The 22,979-nt window shown below is 49.1% G+C and overlaps 1 non-coding gene and 1 pseudogene across 1 annotated transcript; both read right to left on the bottom strand.

Annotated features, from left to right (window-relative positions):
* Positions 1-1,663: 1,663 nt before the first annotated feature.
* LOC122905753 lies at positions 1,664-1,774 on the bottom strand. The gene has a single exon (XR_006384437.1). It is a non-coding gene; the product is annotated as a U6 spliceosomal RNA (small nuclear RNA).
* A 2,026-nt stretch (positions 1,775-3,800) lies between these two features.
* On the bottom strand, positions 3,801-3,964 carry LOC122905693 (annotated as a pseudogene).
* Positions 3,965-22,979: the final 19,015 nt, after the last annotated feature.

Here is a 22,979-nt window from a genome sequence, read left to right as displayed (position 1 = left end):
ATTCATATAGAAAAATGGCACCCAGCAGCAATAAACTGAGTGGGTCCACTCCTGCCAACATGTCTAATATGGTTCTTACTTACACATAAAACAACATCATATTTCCTTATGCAAAGCCTTGGAATATTCCAGGATCACACACATAACTCAGTTTTTGCTCAGAACCCCAGGGTCCCTCTCTTCCTTTTTATTTGTTTGTTTGTTTATTTGATAGAGACCAAGAGAGCCCAGAGAGGGAACACAAGCAGCTGGAGGGGGAAGAGGGAGAAGCAGGCTTCCCACTGAGCAAGAAGCTCATTGCTGGGCTCAATCCCAGGACCCTGGGATCATGACATAAACCGAAGGCAGACACTTAACCAACTGAGCCACCCAGGCACCCCAAGATGTTATGCAATTTAAACAAGATGATGAATACAAGCCTCTTAGAATATTAGACCTAAAGTTTATAATATAAGGCTTTTTATTTATTTATTTATTTTAAAGATTTATTTATTTGAGAGAGAGAGTGCATGAGTAGGGGGAGGAGCAGAGGGAGAGAGAGAATCTCACGCAGACTCCCCACTGAGCAGGGAGCCAAGCTCTGCTTGATCTCAGGATTCTGAGATCAGGACCTGAGCCAAAACCAAGAGTCCAATACTCAATCAACTCAGCCACCCAGGTGCTCCTATTTTTATTTATTTTTATTTTAAGTAGGCTCCACGCTGGACATGGGGCTTGAACTCAGGATCCTGAGATCAAGACTCACATGTTCTACTGACTAAGCCAGCCAGGGCCCCCAAGAATATAAAGTTTTTTAGAATACTAAAAGTTGGGATGCCTGGGTGGCTCAGTTGGTTAAGCCGATGCCTTCAGCTGGGGTCATGATCCCAGCGTCCTGGGATGAGTCCCACATTGGGCTCCTTGCTCAGCGGGAGCCTGCTTCTCCATCTGCCTCTGCCTGCCACTCTGTCTGCCTGTGCTCACTCTGACAGATAAATAAATAAAATCTTAAAAAAAAAATACTAAAAGTTGAATCACAGCCACAATTACTGCTTATTCTTGAACTGTTCTTGAGGGTTCTTGAACCCTCCTTAAGACTGCTATCTCTACATTCTCTAAATTGTCTTAGTTCCATCCCTTATTTAATGGAGATTCTAACAGTGGGCCCTCCCCTGCTCTCTGCCTTTTCTCTCCTATCCAATGGGAGGCAAACCACCATACCATAGTCTAAAGAAAACCTCATTGAAAACGTGGAGTCTGGGAGGCCCGGGTGGCTCAGTCCTTAAACGTCTGCCTTGGGCTCAGGTCATGATCCCAAGATCCTGGCATCCAGCCCTGCATCAGGCTCTCTGTTCCATGGGAAGCCTAGTTCTCCCTCTCCCACTTCCCCTGTTTGTTTTCCCCCCTCTCTGTGTCTCTGTCAAATAAATAAATAAAATCTTAAAAAAGAAAAAAAAGAAGAAGAGCTCTTTAAAAATTTTTAAAAATAAAAAATAAAATAAAAAAAGAAAGAAAACCCGGAGTCTGTTCTTCCTCTTCTTCTGTGATAGCTTCTGAGTTTTTAAAACAACTTTATCCACATATATTTTATTTATCATAAAATTCATTTATTTCAGATGTATGATTCAATGATTTTTAGTTACTTGAGCAAGTAGTGCAAACATCAAAATAAATCAGTTTTAAAAAATTTATGGACTACTTTATGAATTTGCATAATATCCTTCAGCAGGAGCCATGCTAACCTTGCTAAACTTCTCTGTATCATTCCAATTTTAAAAGATTTGTGAGCACAGAATAAATTAGTTTTAGATCCTTTTCAGCCCCCCTTCTTACCGTAGGATCCTTTATGCCCTCTTGCAGTTAATCTCCCCTTCCCACCTCTGGCAAACACTAATCTACTGTCTGTTGTGATGTATTTGCCTTCTCCGGACATTTTAGATACATGGAATCATACAGGAGGTGTTCTCCTCTGTCTAACATCTTTCACTTAACTGAATTTTTTAGATTTATCCATGAAACAACACGTGTTAGTAGTTCAGCACTTTGTGTTTTATCACCTGTCAGATCACAATGATTTCTGCCAAGTCTGTAAGAATCAATATTGATAATACACAGTGGAAGTTAACTATTATTTCACCTACCATGATCTAAGCACTGGCTGAGTGCTTTATTTGCATCATAGAACTTAAACTTCCCAACATCCTATCTGTTAACCCTATGAGCCATTTAGGTAGATCCTCTTATATACATTTTTGAGTTGAGGACACTTAAGTTTAGAAATGTGAACAGACTTGCCCTAGGTCACAAAGCAAGTAAGTGGCAGAGGGGGGCTCAAGTCTAAGTCTGTGTGACTCTAGTGCCAGAGTCATCTTGGAAATTACAAGGGGTCTTTATATTCCATATGCTTCCATCATCACCAAAACAAAACCCAGGATCGTATTCATAGTAGTAAGTCCACCAAACAGATGGAGAAATGGTCAGTGCTTTGTCAGCTATAAATCCCCACTTGTGTGTAAGGAATTTTTACTTCATCATTTTCTCCATATTTGATGCTACTCTTGTTCTGGGGAATTCTTTTTTTTTTTTTTTTTTAAGATTTTATATATTTATTTGACAGGCAGAGGCAGGCAGAGGGGGAGAGGGAAACAGACTCCCTGCTGAGCAGAGAGCCTGACTTGGGGGTCAATCCCAGGACCCTGGAATCATGACCTAAGCCTAAGGCAGCCGCTTAACCAACTGAGCCACCCCTGCGCCCCTGTTCTGGGGACTTCTAACTCCTCTAGGAAAGAGCTGGTGTCATGAAAGACTCAGTTGTACTGGATAAAGATTTCTGATGTTTAAGGAAATTTTCCTGGGCACTGTCCTGATGCCATCCCCAGGCCAGGCAGCTTAGGAAAATAGGCTGGACCTTTACCCATCACCCCGTCTAACGGGAAATGAATATGCTGGGGAAAAATTCCTTAGGATCCATGCTTTCCACTGTTAACAATGTTTAGGGTAGCATTCATGGCAGTGCGCGGTAACAGTAAAGGTGGGCCGTTCCATTCTCCCACCCTGTGGTATCTGAGGGGCTGTTCAGTAGGAAGATTCTGCTGCCACAGGCAGAAACACTCCTCTCTGAAGATTTCTAAAGAAAGCTCCAGTTGTTATTTAAAGTCGTAGAACCTCTTTGAGGTTTAATGATGAGCCTCAGGCCCCACATTTATGAGAAGCCTCAGACTGGAGACACTCGCCTTCAAACATGTGTGGTTATTATTATAAACGGATTAATAATATTGGTTTGAGTAATAATAAATACTGCCACAGACCATGCTTCCAATCTGTCCTAGTATGACTAATACTTAACCACCCTCGTTAGTCACAGAAGGAAGGGTCCTCAGAGTGAAAGGTCTCCATTCCATTGAGCACCTCAGGGATCCCAGGAGATGCCTAGTGTTCTGTGAAGGATTGGGGGATGAGAACCCAAGCCTTCAGTCCCTTGAAAAGGTCCAGGAAAAGCAAGTACTCAGACAAATTCCATTCTGGCTCGGTAGCAGCTAACTTAGATCATGGAGCCTCTTACTACTGGCCCTTCATGGGTGCTGTGCAATCCCCACCCAGTACGATCTGTTTGTTGCATGAAAAGAACTATTTGTCGGTGTTAAATGTCCGTCGCTGCTTACACGCCAGTGTTCACTTTGTGATATTTTGTTCCCTTTATGCACTTTTTGGTGCATACTATTTCAATAAAATTTACCCTCCCCCCAAAAAAACACGAATAAAGAGAAATATTTCAGGATGAAAGAACCTAGTGGGGTTCCCGTCGCCCAGGCGGTGGCTATCACATACGTGTTTATTGAATAAATGATCTCATTGGATCCCATCCTGTGCGGTAAGCAAAGGCGCATAGTATTGCTACTGTTGTCACTATGACCTTATCTTCAATTAGCAATAATCGCGCCTCGGATAAACCTCATTGGCTACGATACTGCCACTGCGACCTTATCTTAACAGAAGTTCACGACTGGGCTCCGGTCCGCAGCTGGTTACGTCTTGGAGCCCGGAGCCCCTCCCCGGATCCTCTCCCAGAACCGAGCGGGAAGACGGTGGATCGCTGCCCCTTTTCGGGTTGGCGGCCCGCCCTGCCGCAGCCCCGGGCGAGGGGACCGAGGAGGCCCGGCCGGCCCGAGGTGACTCTGCCGGCCCGCAGCCCCGGGCGAGTGGGCATGCCGGGGGAGGCCTCGTCACGCCTCGGCCGGGTTCGCGGGGTCCCCGCGGGGTCCCCGCCGGCTTCGGAGCCCGTGTTTCTGGGGCTTCGGGCTCTCCCCGTCGCGCGCCCCGCCCCGGCTGTCTTCCGGGAAGCGTCCGTCCGTCTGTCCACCGCTATCTTCTCTGTCTCCAACCGAGCTTCACACCCTCGTCCCCTACCCTGAACGACGGTGCCCTCCGAGCCGCCCGGGGGAAAAGCCGCCCAGTGAGCATCACTACTGGGTATCTTTCCCTGCATGGGATGGTGGCGGGCAGGAAGCACGGAAATGTGAGACCGGTACAGCTTTTGCTTAAGCGAGCCACCAAGAAAGCCTCCGACCTGGGCACCCCTAATGTGGACTCAGAGCCCAAGTTCACCTATGGACGTGGCACAGCGTAGCTAAGTGAGTCCCAAAGATCCTAGCCTCTGCGCCCCAGCTGTGGTGCCCCGCTCACGTCCCTGAGCCTATGCCTCAGTTCCCTTATCTGCAAAACTGAAATAACAACAATGCTCCGCAGGAGAAAATCTCTCTCGCTGCCTGCCTGGGTCCGGGACGCCCTGTAGGACCAGGACAACACCTCAGCCTCCTTGCTGTTTGTCCCAGCCAGACCCCCCGGCCAGCACACGGTTCATCCTGCCGCATCCCTGGGTTCTCATCTCAGCCCCCAGTGCCTTCATCTGTGTAGTTATTTCAGCCCATCTTTCTCTCGCGCACAGATCCCCTTGCGCATGCTTATGGACTGTTAATGCTGTGAGGTTAAGTACCCCCTTGCTCATGTGAAATGCCGAACTCTGTCTAGCACAGAGCCTTCCTGAATCACTCAGTGTCTGTTCCCAGCAGTAGGTAGAAAAGGTCTGCTCCACCTCTGGCCTCCCCCTCCCAATCTCCCCCACAGCCCCGCCCCACCTTCCTGCAGCTGGTGGTGCTAAAGACTAAGCCTCCCCCCCTCCCCCCAACTCAGAAGCCATATTCACCCTAGCCGTGGTGACAGGTTGATGACTCCTATAACAGGCCCCTTTCCTCCTCTGGGGGGTTCCTGCCTGCATGGAGTCTGGTGGAGGGGCCACCAGCAGGGCCGGAAACCTGGGGAGAACGTCTCTGGCTGCCACTGATTTCTGTTTCTAGAACTCATGTTTTTCTACAATTACAACCTTCCCTCCTTCATTACATCTCCTGTGTTCCTGAAGTAGTAAATACTGGAGATGTGTATTACACGCCGCCTAACTTACTTTCAATGATCAGGAAAAGCTTCTATTAATAGACCCACTGTCCACAGGGAATCTGGCTCTGAAGCTCAGAGTGAGGTAAGGCTTCTAGAATAGTGTCTGTCTGCTGAGCACAGAGATGCCCACCTCCCAAACTTTTGTCCTCTAGGCCACTGTCTCTACCTAGTGCATTAACAAGAGGCAGCAAAGATTCGTATTTGAAAGTATGTCCCTGGGACCGAATGCCTGGGGTCAATCCTAGTCCAATCCTGGCCCCTTACTAGCTGGGTGATCTGGGGCAAGTTACCAAACCTGACTGTGGCTCTGTTTCCCTATCTGTGAGATGGAAGTGATGGTAATAATAGTTCCTAGAGTTGTTACACAGATTAAATGAGTTATTGTTTATAAAGTGATTAGCACTCTATAAGCACTCAGTCAATGATTTTTGTCAGATACCTAAACTTAATACATCCAAGATTCAGACTGTCAAAGATGCAGAGCTACTCTTAAGTGATTATAGCCTATTCTAAAGGAGGGACTAAGGATCCCCCAATTTAACCCTATGTGTATTATTGATTTTCTTTTTTTTTTTAAAGATTTTATTTATTTATTTATTTTACAGAGAGACATCACAAACAGGCAGAGAGGCAGGTAGAGAGAGGAGGAAGTAGGCTCCCTGCTGAGCAGAGAGCCTGATGCAGGGGCTTGATCCCAGGACCCTGGGATTATGACCTGAGCCAAAGGCAGAGACTTTAACCCACTGAGCCAGCCAGGTGCCCCTATTATTGATTTTCAAGCCTTATAGAACTGTCCTTAGAATTGACCAATTTTTCTCAATCTTTACTTTTCTTCATTTGTGTTGTGTGTATGTGGACACATTCTGGAAGAAAAATTCGTAGGAATGAGAAAGGAAGGGAGGGAAAGAGGGAGGGATGGAGAAGAGGAGAGAGGGGAGAAAGAAAGGAAAGGAAGGGAGGAAAAATGGAGGGAAAGAGGATTTGGTTGAGATGGGTGAATTGTGGTAAAATTCTGTTTTATTGTTTTCCATTAACATAATAATAATAATAATAATAATCAGCTCAATAAATAATGCCAAACTCATATGTTCCTAGAGCTTACACTTTCCAAAAAATTTAGGTGAGAAGAGGGTGCTCAGAGTCGGACTGACTGAATTTAGGAGATGGAGGAAAGAGATGGCTGCAGAGCTCTAGGGCCGCTTACTGGATCAGAATTTGCCCAACAATATCCTAGGGGCCACCTCTCAACTCAACACTTGCAATAGGTTCTCTCTTCCCTGATAATCTCAACAGCACAGGTTGTACAGAAGCCCAGCCATCCCCACTTCAAGATCATGGATGCTAAGAAAGGAACATTTTTTTTACTCAAGGCTGCAGGAAAAAGTGAGTTCTGGATCCCCCTCCCCCAGCATCTATCCTAAATACACACACACACACACACACACACACACACACATCCTAGATTCAGTGAGTCTAAAGGTTTGGATTTTGCACCTTGGAAACTACATGCTTGTCCAAATGCTTCAGTGGTTATTGCAACTAAGGTTTAAGACAGCCCTTGAGGAAGTGTTCATGATCCAACTGGACAGGGAGGCCAAAGGAAAAGGAGTGCCTCATCCTGCTCCTCTGGCTTTCTCAGTCCCCACCAAGATCATTTCACTGAAAGCACTCCACTTTTTCCTCAGAAATGCCTGCCTCAGGGGCGCCTGGGTGGCTCAGTGGATTAAAGCCTCTGCCTTCAGCTTGGGAGCTTAGGTGTGATCCCAGGATCCTGGGATGGAGCCCCTTGGGCTCTCTGCTCAGCAGGGAGCCTGCTTCCCCCACCCCCCTCTCTGCCTGCTTCTCTGCCTACTAGTGATCTCTGTCTGTCAAATAAATAAATAAAATCTTTAAAAAAGAAAGAAAGAAAGAAAGAAATGCCTGCCTCAGGGGGTCTGGGTGGCTCAGTCATCTGTCTTTGGCTCCCAGGGTCCCAGGGTCCCAGGATTGGGTCCCACTTCAATCTCCCTGCTCAGCGGGGAGTCTGATTCTCCCTCTGCCTCTGCCTGCCACTCCCCCTGCTTGTGCTCTCTCTCTGTCAAATAAATAAATAAAATCCTTTAAAAAAAAAATGCCTGCCTCATAGTGACCTAAATGGTGGTTTACGACTGGGGACAATCATAGCCCCTAGGGGACATTTGCCAATATCTGGAGACATTTTGGTGGTCACAACAGGGGTAGGTGCTACTGGCATCTAGTAGATAGAGGCCAGAGATGCCGATAAACATCCTACAATGCCCAGGACAGACTCTGCAGTAAAGAATGTTCCAGCCCAAAATGCCAGTAGTGTCTAGGTTGAGAGATCCTGACATGAACCAAACTCCCATTGCCTCTGAGGAAATAATGTCTCAGAATTCCTCTAGCGTCTTAAGCAGAGAGCAAACCAGAGTATCAGGAGAGCCCCAGAGAACCCTTTCTCAGGCCCCACACCAAGAATGGGGAGGTCCCTGCAGACTCTTTCCTCCTTCGGCTTTGCCTCCAGAACACAAAACCCTGGCATCTGAAAAGATTAAATAAAACCCATGATTCCCAGCCCCTCAGGCTTCATAACCCTGCCCCTCATCTCTTATTTCCCTCCTGCACCCCCTCACTCTTGGAGCACAGTTGGAAATTCAAATTGCAATCTTTACTGTCCAGCCCTCAAAGGCTCGGCCTGCTTCCTCTCCCAGGGACAAAAATCTCCTCAACATCCTGCCTCCCTTTGAGAGGAACCCCCCCAACCCTGCCTCTTTCACCAACTGTAAGTCATTCTTCCCCACCTCCCTCTACCCGGCCTTCTCTTTCTAATTAAATCACATCCAGGGTGTTGGGAGGGAAGGGGAAAGGATCCCAAGACTTCCGCGCTGAAGGTTCTGGGGGCCTACAGCCTCATGTTTTTTGTGAGGTGCCAACCACACTGTGATCATTAAACCCCGCAGTGGTGGGGGGGATTTTCTCATTGCTGTTAACCTGGGAACCAGCTACATCTTGTTTATCAGACTTGCTTTAATTCGGCTTGGTCAGGTTCCAAGTGTTGAGGTGGAGATTAAAGGCAACTGAAGAATCCAATTAGCCGCCCAGTCTTCTTTAAGCCAAAAAATCAGGTCACAAACTAGATCAAAGTGAAATTATTTCTCGACAGCTCTGTTCATTAAGGGGAGGGTAGGAGCTCACACTGCTAAGCTGAGCTCATTACTGGGATTGGCATTTTAAAGACAGTATCTCCCCCAAATTACAAGTTTCAGAGGTCGGAGGGAGAAACCGAGATTATCTTATGTGAAGTCTCTGTTTGGCTAATAGAAAACAGAAAGTCGAAGAATAAGCATGTAACTTCTAGGAAAAGGATTAAACAAGACCCTAATTTTCCTGGGCTGGAAAACCAAATCTGGAAACTGGAATTGGCAACAATCACTCCCAACCAGAGAATTCCTCCTCCAGGGAATCTAGAGAGCTGAGAAATCTAAATTTCCCAGGTGGCCCTATTCACCCATTTTCTTGAGAGCCCACCCCTTTCCCTGGCTTACTGCAGCTGCAACCCCCCCCCAACTCAGCCCAGGTTCCCCCCCACACACACACCCAGCCACAGGATCCAGGCAGCAGTTGAAGAGAAACCACTCACCATTTCTGGATTCTGGGTCCCAGGGAGAGTTGATTCCAGCAGCAAAAGACTCCCCCTTGGGCCTTTCTGTGTTTCTGTGGGCTCTTCTGAGGAGCCTGGAGAACAGAAGAGGAGGAGAATTAGGAAGGCCCTGATCAGGTTCACTTCCCACAGGGAGGATCAAATATGGGATTGCTGTGAGGACATTTAGAACTCTACATGAGAGAAAGACAAAAAAATTACATTCAAGAAAGCAGTAACAGGACACATGCCCTTCTTCTGTGAGCACTGATTTTGAACAGAGCCAGGATATCTGCAGAAACAGTGGCCCCTATCCCGTTCAGCTTGCAAAATTCTGTAAGCTGCTCAGGCAACCAGGAACCTCTGGGTTAGAAAACACCATTTTTCAGCTCTTCTAGGCCAGAAGCCTGTGGGACACTGAAAGTGGCTCAAATTTCTTTGGGGGGCTTTGGATGATGGTCACTTCCAGGATCTCTGAAATCTGAACCCCTAAGGAGATGCTTTCTCAAACTTCCTAGTCTGTCTTATCCAAGCAGGGCCTGGGACCTAAGCCAGTTGTAGCTGGAGACCAGACACCCTCAGGTGAGGAGAAGATGGGAGAGGGTTAGGAAGACACAAGGGGAGGGAGGAAGAACAGTAGGAGGGAGTCTGAAAGCTTTATTTAAAAAAAAAAAAAAAAAAAAAGATTTTATTTTTTTAGGGGAGCCTGGGTGGCTCAGTCGTTAGGCCTCTCTGCCTTTGGTTCTGGGATCCAGTCCCGCATTGGCTCCCTGCTCCGCAGGAAACCTGCTTCTCCCTCTCCCACTCCCCCAGCTTGTATTCTGTCTCTTGCTGTCCTTCTAGGTCAAACAAATAAAAATCCTTTTTAAAAAGGATTTTATTTATTTATTTATTTGAGAGAAGAACACAAGCAGGGGAGAGAGGGAGAGGGAGTAGACCCCACACACACACTCACTGAGCGGGGAGCCAAACACGGGGCTCCAATCCAGGACCCCTTGTATCATGAGCGTAGGGCAGATGCTTAAGCTTAACAGACTGAGCCGCCCAGGCGCCCTGGGAATCTGAAAGCTTTAGTCTGGATCTCCTGCCCGGGTCTTGCTGTCCCTAATTTCTAGCGGCCGCCGAACTACCCAACTCCTTCCTCCAAGTCTGAAAGCCTTGGCAACCTCATAAATTTGGAGGCACCCAAGGCATGGAGTTTGCTTTGGGGCTTCAGCCACCCCAGACTCCCACTAGGTTTTCCCTTTCATCTTCTCTGCAGCCAGAGCCTGCACCCTCAGGGGGGGCGTTGGTAGCACACATTTCAAGGAATCTCTCCCACCATTGGTAGGTAACTGTAGCCCATAGGGATTCTCCTTGAATGATGCATTTGGAGCAGGAACACACCATGTCTGGTGGGTTTTGCTTTTCTTCTCTGAGTATATCCCTCCCTGGGATTATGTCATACTCCCACCTAGATCCTTCCACACCCGCCTGTTCTGGGGCAGGCAACAGCCCCGCCAGACGTCCAGAAAACGCGCCCTGGATCTCACACAAATATCCTTAACGTGCGCCTCCTCACGAAATGACCGCCAAATTTGTTTTGTTTTGTTTGTCGGTGGCCTAAAACGAGTTTCGAAATCTGGTCGTTTCCGAAGGAGAAATGAGAGGACATGGGGCCCCCGGGGAATATTGCGCTAAGGGAGCCCAGGCCCACTGATGTCCGTGCGGAGTCGGCCTCCAGTAAAGAAGCCCTGATCCGGGAGGGCACCCGCAGCAGCCGCTGACCCACCTCGAAAGTGCGGAGGGGGGTGGTTCGCGACAGGGGATCGCTGAGCACGAGGCACACCCAGCCTGGTACTGGGGCTGAGCGCTGCCCGTGCCCCGCACCGCGTCCTTTTTGTTGTGCTAAAAGCCTGAGCTGAAATGGAAATTTGGGGAGATAAGAGATGCTGTTGAGCAAACGCATGCCTGTGTCCCCCTGGGGGCCGGCCACCGTCCCGGACTGCTGTCCCTGCAGTGGTCACTCTCACTCGGCGGGCGGAGCCGCTGCCAGAATACGGGAACAGAGGTGTCTGTGTCGCGGGGTGGGAGGTGCCAGTCCAAGACCTTACAAGGTTTCCAGAGAGCCACTGTCGCAAGGCCCTAGCCGGCTGGGGGTGCGAGAGGCGGACGTGCCGGCCCGGGGGTGGAGGCGGGGGTCCCCCGTCCCAGCTGTTCTCTTGGCCACGCAGCACAAGGTACTCAAAATAGCCAGTTCACCCCGGGTCAGTCTTGTAAGAGCGGACCCTGCACCCCACCCCAGTAAAGGCTCGGCCTGCGCCTTTGGAGACCGGCTTCCCAGCCCAGGGCCTCGGCCTAGCGGTCGCATTTCAACCCGGAGTGTAGTCAGTGTGGGGATTGCGGGAGCGCCGATCCGCGCCCAGATGGGGAGGTGGGAAGGGTGCCGAGGAGACCTGAGCAGCTGCAAAGAGTGGGAGTGCTCCACTCTGCCCAAGGTGGGGGCCGCCCACAGCCGCGAGGGCTCCAGGCCACCAGCCCCGGCCGCCTCCCGGTGCCAGGCCAGGCTTCCGAGGGCCACTGGCTCTGCAGACCTCCGCGGGCAGCTCCGTGCGCTCCTCGGCCGGCGCCTTCTCTGCGGCGCGCCCCTGAACCTGGCACCGAAGCCGCCTGATGGACACTTCGAACAATACGGGAGGGGAAAAGAGAGAGAGAGAGAGAAAGAGAAGCCGGTTTGTCCGCGTAAGCTCGTACTCTCCAAGTTTCCTGGCTTCTCGTAAAGGTGGCCCGTAAAGGTGGCCGGGGCCGTTTACAGTAAGAGCAGAATAATGTTTGTGACTGTGTGACATAATTATCTCCAGATTTGCCTCTCCCCCGCTTCCAGCCACGGTTTTCACCAGCGAAAGCGGCTAATGCATTTGCACACATTAAACATCTTGAACGCATAATTACAGGCTGCAGACAGGCGGGACAATAAAATATCTCCGCTCGATATTTTTGGAAGCCTTTTGCGACCGTGCCTGGAATAAATAATCGCTTTCTATGTCTTCGGCCATCTAACTACAGCCACCGTTATTTCGGAACCTGCTCCACTTCTGCGGGTACTTTTGAGGGTATTGTTTTTGTGGGGGGGGAGCGCCGGGGGACGGATAGGAGGACGGGGCCATCTGGAGAGGTCTCCCTGGCCTCGGGGTCCACTGCGTGTGGGGTGCGCCTGGAATATGGTGAAGAAAATGTGTTCTCAGTCGCGGAGGCCACCTTCCTCATTAGAGGGCTGCAAGCTGGGCCATCTAGGCCTCACAACCTCTGGGGACCATGCCCTCCCCATCTTCTCCCTACTCAAAGGCTTAAAGAATTTGAAGAAGGCGCAGAGTGTCAAATTCCCTCCTCAAAACCCTGAGAAGAGCACCTCTAGTTTGCTACCTGAGAAATGTGCTAGAAAAGAAAAGGCTTCCTACTGACGCAGCAAAACAGGGAGGAGAAAACTGGGAGTGGTTAGGTCCTCCCATGGAGGCCTGGGACACTCTAGCTTCCCTTGAGTCTTAGTTGCCTTGTCTGTAAAATGGAGATGATTATAATAACCTCGGGACCTACTTCACAGGTCGTTATGAGGAAGCACTTTAAAAAAATTTTTTATTGCCATATAACTTACATATAGCAAAGCATAAAAATCTTAAGCACCCAGCTCACTGAATTTTTATATGTGTATACACTTGTGTAACTACTACCCAGATCAAGATATAGAGCATTACTAGCCCCCAAAAGGCTCCATGAAGAAGTACTTTTATTTTTTTTTTAAAGATTTTATTTATTTATTTGACAGAGATCACAAGTAGGCAGAGAGGCAGGCAGAGAGAGAGGAGGAAGCAGGCTCCCCACTCAGCAGAGAGCCCGATGCGGGGCTCGATCCCAGGACCCTGGTATCATGACCTGAGCTGAAGGCAGAGGCTTTAACCCACTGAGCCACCCAGGTGCCCCCATGAAGAAGTACTTTTAAAACTAACTTCAGTTAGTGATAATGTTACTGTCCCTAACAAGAAGTCAACACCTCAGTCAAATATGTGGAGCTTTGGGCACCTGGGTGGCTCAGTGGGTTAAGCCTCTGCCTTTGGCTCAGGTTATGATCTCAGGGTCCTGGGATTGAGCCCTGCATCTGGCTCTCTGCTCAGTGGGGAGCCTGCTCCCCTCTCCCCACCCTCACCCCCTCATCCCTTGTCTTCTTGTGATCTTTCTCTGTCAAATAAATAAATAAAATCTTTTTAAAAAAAATATGTGGAGCTTCCTGATACTTGGGGAAGGGAAATGACAAACCAAATATACACAGAGATGATATTTACTATTCACATCATTACTAGGAGCTGTTGGGATGACTCTCCAGCCTGAAGCAACATGTAAGGCCCTTGTACTCCGGCACTCAAGGGTTGAGCAAAAATTTATGATCAGGCTTTTTGAGACAACCCCATGACTGGGCTCTACTTACTGGGGTTAGCATACTTATTTCCAGGTTAGGGCGAACCCAGCAGAGAAAGGCCTAAGACCCCCTCCCAGAGGATGGAAATCCAAATGGATGACTACATGGCTAAGGCCTAAGCTCTAGGGTGACTTATTTCAATGTCTCCAGGAATCCAAACCTGGTTTGATGTGTGGAGGAAATTCCCCCAGAGGAATCTGGGGGAGTTAGGTCATGAGATAAACAGGGCACTTTATTTTCTGAAGTGGAATGAAATTGGTACACATTACAAATAATGTAAAAGAGGGGTGCCTGGGCGGCTCAGTCATTAAGCCTCTGCCTTCTGCTCAGGTCATGGTCCTAGGATCCTGGGATCAAGCCCCACATCAGGACCCAGTTCAGTGGAGAGTCTGCTTCTCCCTCTCCCACTCTCCCTGCTTGTGTTCCCTCTCTCTCTCTCTGTCAAATAAATAAATAAAATCTTTTTTAAAAATAAATAAAGCACACTAGTATTTCTAAAAAAAAAAGGGGGGGGTGCCTGGCTGGCTCATTTGGTAGAGCATGGGACTGGTCCTGAGTTCTAGCCCCTCTTTGGGGTTAGAGATTACTAAAAAATTTTTTTAAATAAAGCACACTGGTAGCCCTCACTATACCTGCTGGCCTAGCCTTGAATTTTCTTCCTAAATAACTTCTCAAGACAATTCTCCACAATGAGTGTATTGGTTCAGAAAATTATGTTCAGACCTGGTGGCCCCAGCTTAGCAGAAAGTCAGGCTAACTTTGTGTGGCCTGGCAGGGGGAAGGGCCACCATAGCCTCCTGAGTTCTAGATCCTGACCTACCCCTACCTGGCTTGGCCACCTTCTAAATGATCAGCTAACTCAGCTGGACCATCATTAGCAGCCACCCTCACCCTTTCTTGAATAACCAGAATCATACTGGGAAAGATATCAAGGCACTGGCTGTGACCTTGCACCCACAATTCTCTGCAGTCTGGGGAAATTGGAAGTGCCTCTTGGAATTTTTAACTCTTCTGTCTAGTAGCTATAAAAATTGGGCTGGGGTCATTAGCCCACCCTGGGTGTCTGCCTCCGATCTTATTTATTCAGTCTTCTTTGGCTCCCCATGGGATAACCCTCATCCTGACTCCCATCTAGGCCTGGGCAGAGGAGGGAGGGCACAGTGGGGGCCCTTCAGCCCCAGACCTTGGTTCCTGCAGTGGAAGCCAGGAGACGTCAGAGGAAATGCGTTTACCACCTGGGCGACCTTGACTGCTGCCGATTAAAGTTTAATCCGAAGTGTGTACTCAGCCTAGCCACGTTATTTAAACACATCAAAGGTCATAAAGATTCCAAAGGCGTGAGTAGGTCCTGATGCGAACCCCCAGAGGGGAGCCAGCATTTGATTCTGGTGTATTTCCAGAGCCAGGATTTGGAGCGCGGGGTGGGGAGGGCGCCTTAAGAAAGAAAGAAAAAGCTTTGCTTTTCCAACGGAAAAGCGACTTCAAAAAGCGGCGGGGGAAACCGAGTCTCCAGGACCCGGAGCAGACAGCGCCTTTCAATTCCGATTAACTGGGAAGACATCTAGTGGGAAGACGTCGCAACTGCAGCGGGCTTCGAGCGCCTCCTCTGCCTCCAGCTCCTTGACTGCCACTGCGTTAGGTAGGGGTGGGTGGGCAGAAAAGAGAAGCCCCCTCTCCCTCATTGCCCCTTGGAAGCCTAGGGCTGTCTGGAGATCCTTACTCACCGTCCAAGGCGCTATGTCCAACTCTGCCAGGAAAGGTCCAGCTCTCATTGGCTTTCCTCTCTCCAGGTTGGGGTCCTGGTCAGTGGATTAAGGCCTCACAGGCCCAGAAACCCCCGATTTCCATCTAACTCTTCCTAGGGCCCCTAAACCCACAAACGGTCCTGGAGAGACCTCCTATGGGTTCTCCTCCAGAGTCCTGAATGATTCAGAGGACCAACAGATCACCACAAAATCCGGGTGAGGTTGGAGGCCATCCCACCCAAGAGTTGCCTGTGACCGCTAAACACCTGCAGGCTGCTGAGAGCCAGACACACTGCGGAGCTACAGAGGCCCAGCTTCCCTGGGGGCACAGGCCATATTTTCGCCCCATCTCTTTCAGGGGGCAGTGGGACTTTGCCTGTCTGCTCCCTCTCACCCAGACCGTCTAGTTTCTGGAGAAGTGGGTGTTCCCTCACAACCCTGCGAGAATGAGCCCCACATATGGAAAGCTGTCTCTTGCCTTAGTTCTCCCCACCTCACCAACGCCTGTTTAACCTGAGGCAGACAGATGGATGGACTCTCTGCCATCAGCCTTACAGATGCCAAATGCAGGTCTCTGCTGGCCGACTTCACCTGTTTAAAGCAGGGCCTCTCTCCTTAGGACCTCCTCGCTGACAACTTGGGCTGGATCTAAATTCTCCCCTCTTGTTCCATTTATTGTGGCATTACGTCAGCTTACAACTATCAGGGGGGGAAGAGCATTCCCAGGCGCCTTCTGTATCATGAAGGGTTATATACACACCACATTTCAGTGTATGAATCCCAGGACTTTGTGGAGCCACAGTTTGGCGCCTGCAGCAGGGGGCCTGTGGCTCCACTGTTTTCCACACCCTGAGGTGGGGACTGCAGGGGACAGCAATGACTGCCAAGAGTTGCCCTCCATAGGAGGACCCCACCTTATGTTTAGTCCACAGCTGTCCCAAATGGCCTCTCCACTCCTCCTCTTGCCCATCAAGTTGCCTTCCCCACACCTCCCCATACTTGGGGCTTAGATCCTCCCTGATTCTCAAAGGAAGGCTCAGGGAACCCCATTTCTTTGGCTTTGTTGTTATCCTCCCCAAAACCTGAAAGTAACTGGAAACAGTGAATGAGATTATTCAAGGCAAATGCATCACAGCCCTTCATCAAGATATTAGCCAACCCCATCACACACCGAAGTGCATCTCCAAAGGACCAAGAGGCTTATGGTCCCTTCTGCCCTCCCCTCTGCGTCACCTTGCAGGTGGATGGATCTTGTTCTTCACAAGGGGAAGCCCCCTTAGGTTTTATTGAATCTGATACAGAGCATTGGAGCGGTGGTGGGAGGAAGATGGGAGGAGGGACTGCTGCTGGACTAACCAGGTTTACTATCAGGGAAATTGAAAAACTGAGACTTCTATCCTGTACCAAAGGAACCTGGGATCAAGGGCCTGAAACACTTGGGATCCCATATGAGTTTGATGGGCTGACGTGTATGACATGTATGGAACAAAGCTTGCCCCCCACTCCCCTGCACTGGCAGACATGACCCTGAAAGCACTGCCCTACCTACTTAGCTAAGCCAGCCCTGGAACCATGGCTGGATCCCACAGTCCCAGCCAGCCCTACTCTGCTCTGCTCCCAGCTCAGGCCCATGGGGACGTCTAGTCCTCAGGGTGACAAACGAGTGTGCTTGCTCTCAATGACATCGAATTACTTTGCACAAGCCAAGGGTCCCATGACCTGACATAACCTCACATTAGGTCCTAGAAATGTAAAGAAATATGGCCTTTTTAAAAGTGGCTGAGAGCATGTAATTGCTAGCAGGCTTGAGGGCTTGTCCCAAGTCTGGCTCACGACCTATGCTAGGGCAGCTGATAGCAGCCAGAATTCCTTGCTTGGGCTCTCCCTTTGGGGAGAAGTTCACATCCACATTTAATGCTGGTCTACAATTGGTTTCATAAAGCCCAGATTATTTTTTATTTTTTATTCATTTGAAAGACAGAGATCACAAGTAGGCAGAGAGAGAGAGGAGGAAGCAGGCTCTCTGCAAGAGAACCCAATGCGGGGCTCGATCCCAAAACCCTGAGATCATCATGATCTGAGCCGAAGGCAGAGGCTTCAACCCGCTGAGCCACTCAGGGGCCCCAGCCCAGATTATTTTTGTGCGGTGAAAGAAATCAAATCGTTGGGAGGAAGCTTGCGGCCTAAGCACCCCCTCCTCACTAGTGGTGGCAGGGGGTTGGGGGAGCAGCCAGGCTTCAGAGAATTGGCTTTCTGAGACAATGAATTTCCGCAGAGTTTTAAAAACACAGGCCTACTTTGGGCTCCTGTAGCTTGACTTTTTTTTGGCAATTATGGTTTCCTCACTTCTTGTTTTCTGCCCTACCATCTCTCCCTTCCTCTTTGTCTCCCAGCTTTTCTGGGGCATTTCTCTTCCTTCTCCCTCTTCCTCTGAATCTCCTTATTTCTACAGTCCCCACTCTGACCCCTACCCAGACCCTAAGCCCCTTGGGAATTCCATCTTAGAGTCAGGAGACCAGGACCCTCCAATGAGCTGCGGTGCCCAAGGCACCAGTAGACTTCAACCTTGCTAATGCCCTACAGTCTGCAGGAAGGGCCTCATGACCAATGTCTCCAGGGGCTTCCGGAAAGTATAGCTGGAGCTATCAGAGAGTTATAGAAATCTGTGCACATAATTTCTCCTATTGTTTAAATTATGCATCCCTTATAAGTTTAGACAAATAGCCCTTTTCTAATACAATGAGTGGCTATTTTAGCATATATTATTAGCACCAAAGCACGGGGAGCAAAAGTGTCCTAGATATTTAAGGACTCCTCAAAAAAAAAAAAGGAGAGAGAGAGAGAACTAAGGAACCATAAACAATCTAAATGCAAAATAGCCCAACACTCTGCCACAGAAAGGATGACTAATATTCACTGAGAATGGAACGGGGGCGGGGGGGGGGGGGGAGGTTAGAATGTAAATAGCTTCCTGGTCTAGGACTTGTCAAATTCAACAGATTATTATTTTCTACTTTTGAATCTTTGTTTTCTAAAGTCACCAAGGCTCTTAGATGGATCACCCTTCATAATTTGCTGGGGAGGACCATGCTCATTGTCAAGTAAACCTCTGCATTAAAACAAAGCAAAACAAACCACAATGTCATTACTAATTTTTAAAAAATCTTTTGCTGCTGAAAAAAAAACCTTTTGCTGCTGAGATTTTGGAAAATACATAGAATTTCTTCCTGAAAACTGTGGTTGCTGAGAGGAGCTATCAATCCACTACAAATATTTCCTTCCTATCTCAGTCATTAGAAATCCCTTCTGATTTCTACCAGGGAAAGGAGTGTGTTGAAATGGGAAATGTTTATTTTTCCAATAGAAGGGATATAAGTTAACTTGGAAGCCAGAAAGGACTGAGACATGGTTGTCATCTCTCACCCAAATCCTTCCATTAAAGGATAACACACTCATGGAAAAGGTAACATAAGTCTCCTTCATGCATACACATATTTGATAAAGAAGAGACATAAAATTTCTGACAAGCAAAATGCACTCACACTCCAAACTCCTTTTTTGCCCAGATTCCTCTTAGGTGGACCCTCAAGTATTTCTAGATTGTAATCAGAACAATTCAGTTTCAAACATACTGACCCCTTTCTCTCAGACATAGGAAGAATTCCTTTTTATTGAGCAATATTACTCAACCTTAAAATTTATCCTCAAAATCCTGGTGGGAGTGAAATAATTCGATGTCTGTGATTTACTTTAATATTCTCCAGGAAAAAAAAAAAGAAAAGAAAAAAAGAGTGGAAATGGATGATGAAACATGAAAGACAAAATGACAGTTGTGGTTGAAACTAGGAATTGGGTATATAGGGGTTCATTATACTTTTGTGTGTGCGGAAAATTCTGTAAGAAAAAGATTTCTTAAAATGCTGTGTTAGGCAAAGGTGAAAAAAATTATCCCCGGTAGGGTTTCGAATAAAAACTCAGTCCGTTGGGTAGCACTTGGAATTACCCACTTAATCTTCTTTTTCCGCGAACGGAAAACGATCTTACTCCCTTTTCATTCCTCCGGCTGAAGCCGGCCATCCTCAGGCTTTCTTTCCGGCAAGCTCCCTTTTCCCAACCCATAAACTGAGCATCCAAACTCGAGGTTGGGGGCTGATTAATGGAGCTTCCGTACTCGGCTCCCCTGACTAGAGTGTAAATACCCATAAAAACTAATATCAAAAGTTTTTATTGAGCTGCTTCGTTTCCCCAAGCGTTGGGCTGAGTGGGGGCTGGAGCAGCGGGACAAAGGAGCGGCGGCTGCGCCACGAGCAGCGTCGGTGCTCCTGATGGGCTCCGCGCGGGTCCCCAGAGCCAGCCAGAGTTTCTGGGGAGGACACCCGAACCAGGTAAATGCCAGTCAGGGACTCGCCTTCCACAGGGGACAGGTGTATTTATAAAGCCACGGGGGGAGGGAATGGAGAGAGGGGTCGGAAAAATCAGAAGGGGTAGGGAGAAGCCAGCCACCCCAAAGTATGTCGCCAAGCTGGTCCAGCAAGAGGAAATATCTTCCTGGGGACTCGGTGTGCTTGTATTTCAGGCACATGACGTTGGCTGTCCGCGTCCCCTGTGTGCGTGCGTGCATCGGATGTGCGAGTATGTGTGCGTATCAAGGCACACACGTCGTTATGCTGATTACAGGACAGAACGTGCGGTAAAGGTCTGAGCACACCTCTGCGTTCTCTGCTCTGTTCCCCAAGCTCATGGCTGGGCGGGTGAGTTTCCTTCCCTCCCTAGTTCGGTGCGTCACGAATTCGCAACCCGGGTCGGGGACGTAGGAGTCTTCAGGGTTCAGAGCAGACACCGACTCCCGCGGGCCCAGGCCGCGTGGCCGCCTGCCTGCCTGCGCGGGTGTCTCTGCGAGAAAGCCTGGGCTTTCTTACGTCCCCAACCCCTGTTTCCTTCGAACGCTCGAATGTCTTCAGTGCATTTGTTGACATAATGAACCCACAGCCCGGCGCTGGTTTCCTGTTTTGTTGCGGGCGTGAGCATCGAGCTAGGATGGGGTTGGAGGCCGGCGGGTGGGACTCCTTTCGGGCAGTGGCAGGGGCAGGCAGCTGCGGGGCCAGAGACCTCTAGCTTTTTTCCCGTCAGCGCTGCCAGGAATTCCTCCGGCGGTCCTGCGCTCTCCCAGCTCCCAGCCCGGTGACGGGGAGCTCACTCCCTGGGTGGCATCGGACCCACGGTCCACCGGGCCCCGCACCTCCGCTGCCAGCTAGGGACTGCAAGAAGGCGCTTCTTCCTTCCGGCTGAGAGATTATCGGAGTTCTTTCAGCTTCTAATGTGCTACCTCTTTTAAGCAAATGTTGAGTTTCCAGATCCAGTCAAGAGGAGAGCGTTGGCCCCCTCGGGGCAGGCGGTCTCCCCTCACCACACCACCACCAGCCGCAGAATCACCCAGTCCTCGCTGAGCGCGAGGGAGGCGGACCTCAGAGGCGGCAATGCTCCCTTCGCTCCAAGTTTGCGCCAACCGTGGGAGTAGGGGCTCTGATGGCTGGCACTGTGCAGGGGGGAATTGCTCCTCCAGGGAGGCTGGGACCTGGGACTGGTTGTTCTAAAGGGGGAACGGAGACTTTCCTGTTTTGGGACTTTCTGGGGGAAACACTGCAGGGCAGCGCTATGAATGGGGTCCTCCCTGGGCTTCTGCTTTTGCCAGGTGCTGTGCCCTGGTGGCTTCGAAGGCCTGGGGCTGGAAGAAACCCACCTGAGGCAGGAGGAGAGCTATTCCTCCAAAAACTTGCCCTCATCAAAGCTCACTGGGGTGAGATCTTAAAGGCAAGTTGGAGTCTATGTGGATTTTTCTGGACCTTGCACTTTCTCCAATTTTCTCCGTGTCAGCATCTGGTCATCACCAGTACCAGGTGACTTCCCACAGTCCAAAACTGTCCCTACAGTTTGGGTCTTTTGCTGCTTCATTAATGCTTCAAATGCACAAAAAATCTGGAGTGAGAGCTTGAGCAAGTGACTCTGGAGGCGCCATTTCTCTGCCTACTGGCCAGCTAAGTTTCTTCAGAACCTACCCTTCCTCCTTAAGCTTCTGCCCTGTTGGGCAAGCCCCAAAGCCCACCACGAACAGAGCAGCCCCACTTGTCTTTTTCTTAAGCAGTCTGGTCAACCACAGATTCTGAGATACGATTAGGTTTGGGTGTTTTTCCTTCTCTTGTTCTCTTTCTCTCTTAGCCAGCCTCAGCTCCTCAGCCATTTCCACTCCCCCCTTTGGATCTTTCTTCCTTTGCCATTATCTCCATGCCCCCCACCCCTCCTGCGGTGGGAGAGAGAGGGTTAAGATGTTCTGCAAATGCAGCTCGTAAAGCTGCTTGGATACATTAGAAACACATGAATATCCTGAAATACAAAGTGTCTTTAAAACCAGGGGAGGAATGTTTATCCTAATGCTGGATGGATGCAGAGAAACAGTGCCAGGGACTAGTGCTGACAGCCTCCTCCAAGTTAAAGTGAGAGCAGGTAAATTTCATTTGCTAGTGAAAATCAAACTCGATTAAAACCTGGTTTCCTTTTGTCCTTTTCTCGTCCAACCCTGAAAACCCAGGGCTCTGTGACCCAAGCTGGCAGCGAATACCATCACCTCCCACCGCCCAAAAACACACAGCCAAGGTCTCTTTCTTCAGCAGGAGGTTCCAGGGCAGCCAAAACCCTGCAGGGCACCCTGGCCTGCACTAGGAGGTTAGAAGCCATGCCTGCCAAGGATCTGGCAAGGGAAGGGGTCTGGCAGCTCCTGGAACAAAGGCCAAACCACTAAGATGCCGCCCTCTGATCTTGCCCATGCTGCCCACTCAGGGCTCCTCCGGAAGAAATCAGGGAGCCCCAGACAAAGCCTAACTCTACTCCTGCCGCCCTGTTGCTCAATGGCCACTGTGCCCGCAGATGCAGATCCCAGTGGGTACCCTGACGTCCCCAGCCTAGCCCACAAAGAGTCTGAGAATAAAATTGCCATCTCCAAGATTCAGGTTGATGGTGCCTCCCTACAGGGCTATCCATGAGCCTGACAGACAAAAAAAAAGCAGAGAGATGGCTTCAGAGGATCAGACCCAACTAGCTTTGCAGGCAAGTGAGTCTTGATCTCGCCTTTAGAAAAAGAGGAAGAACTTTAGGAGAATCTGTGCTTGCTTCCAAGGCACACCCCTTCACCACACACTTCTTCACTGCCCTTCAACATTTCTTTTCCCACAGAAAACCAGTTTGGTGGCTGTCTGGAAGAGCTAAGAGGTAAAGAAATAGTATTAGGAATCATTAATGAATCTCATATTTCCCTGGCCAACGGACACGGAAGGAGAGAGATTTTCTTGTTTCAAAGAGAGTAGAAATTCTAGAAACTAAGACCCAAAATTATTCACAGAACTCATTCAAATTCTAGAAACTATCCCCACTGGTCGGTGGCTACAACCGGACATCCAACAGGACCTGCAGATTTAAAAACAGTGAAGGCACACCAGGACGCCATTGACTTGCTTGGTTTTAAAAAAAAAAATCATTGCATATATATATCGAGATCCAAGACAAAAAAGGGAACAAGCAGGCTGCCTCCCTCTAAGTAACCATGCCTTAAAAGTGTTTATAAGTTGATAGAAAGATATGGGAAACTAAGAAAATATCCAAATTACTTGATCGCTAGAGATCTACCGCAAAGCTCAATAAATAATTCAGGAGCCGACAAGTTTCG

Source organism: Neovison vison, chromosome 4 (genome assembly GCF_020171115.1).
Source record: "Neovison vison isolate M4711 chromosome 4, ASM_NN_V1, whole genome shotgun sequence".
NCBI classification, from domain to species: domain Eukaryota; kingdom Metazoa; phylum Chordata; class Mammalia; order Carnivora; family Mustelidae; genus Neogale; species Neogale vison.
This window is presented reverse-complemented; position numbering and strand designations above follow the sequence as displayed.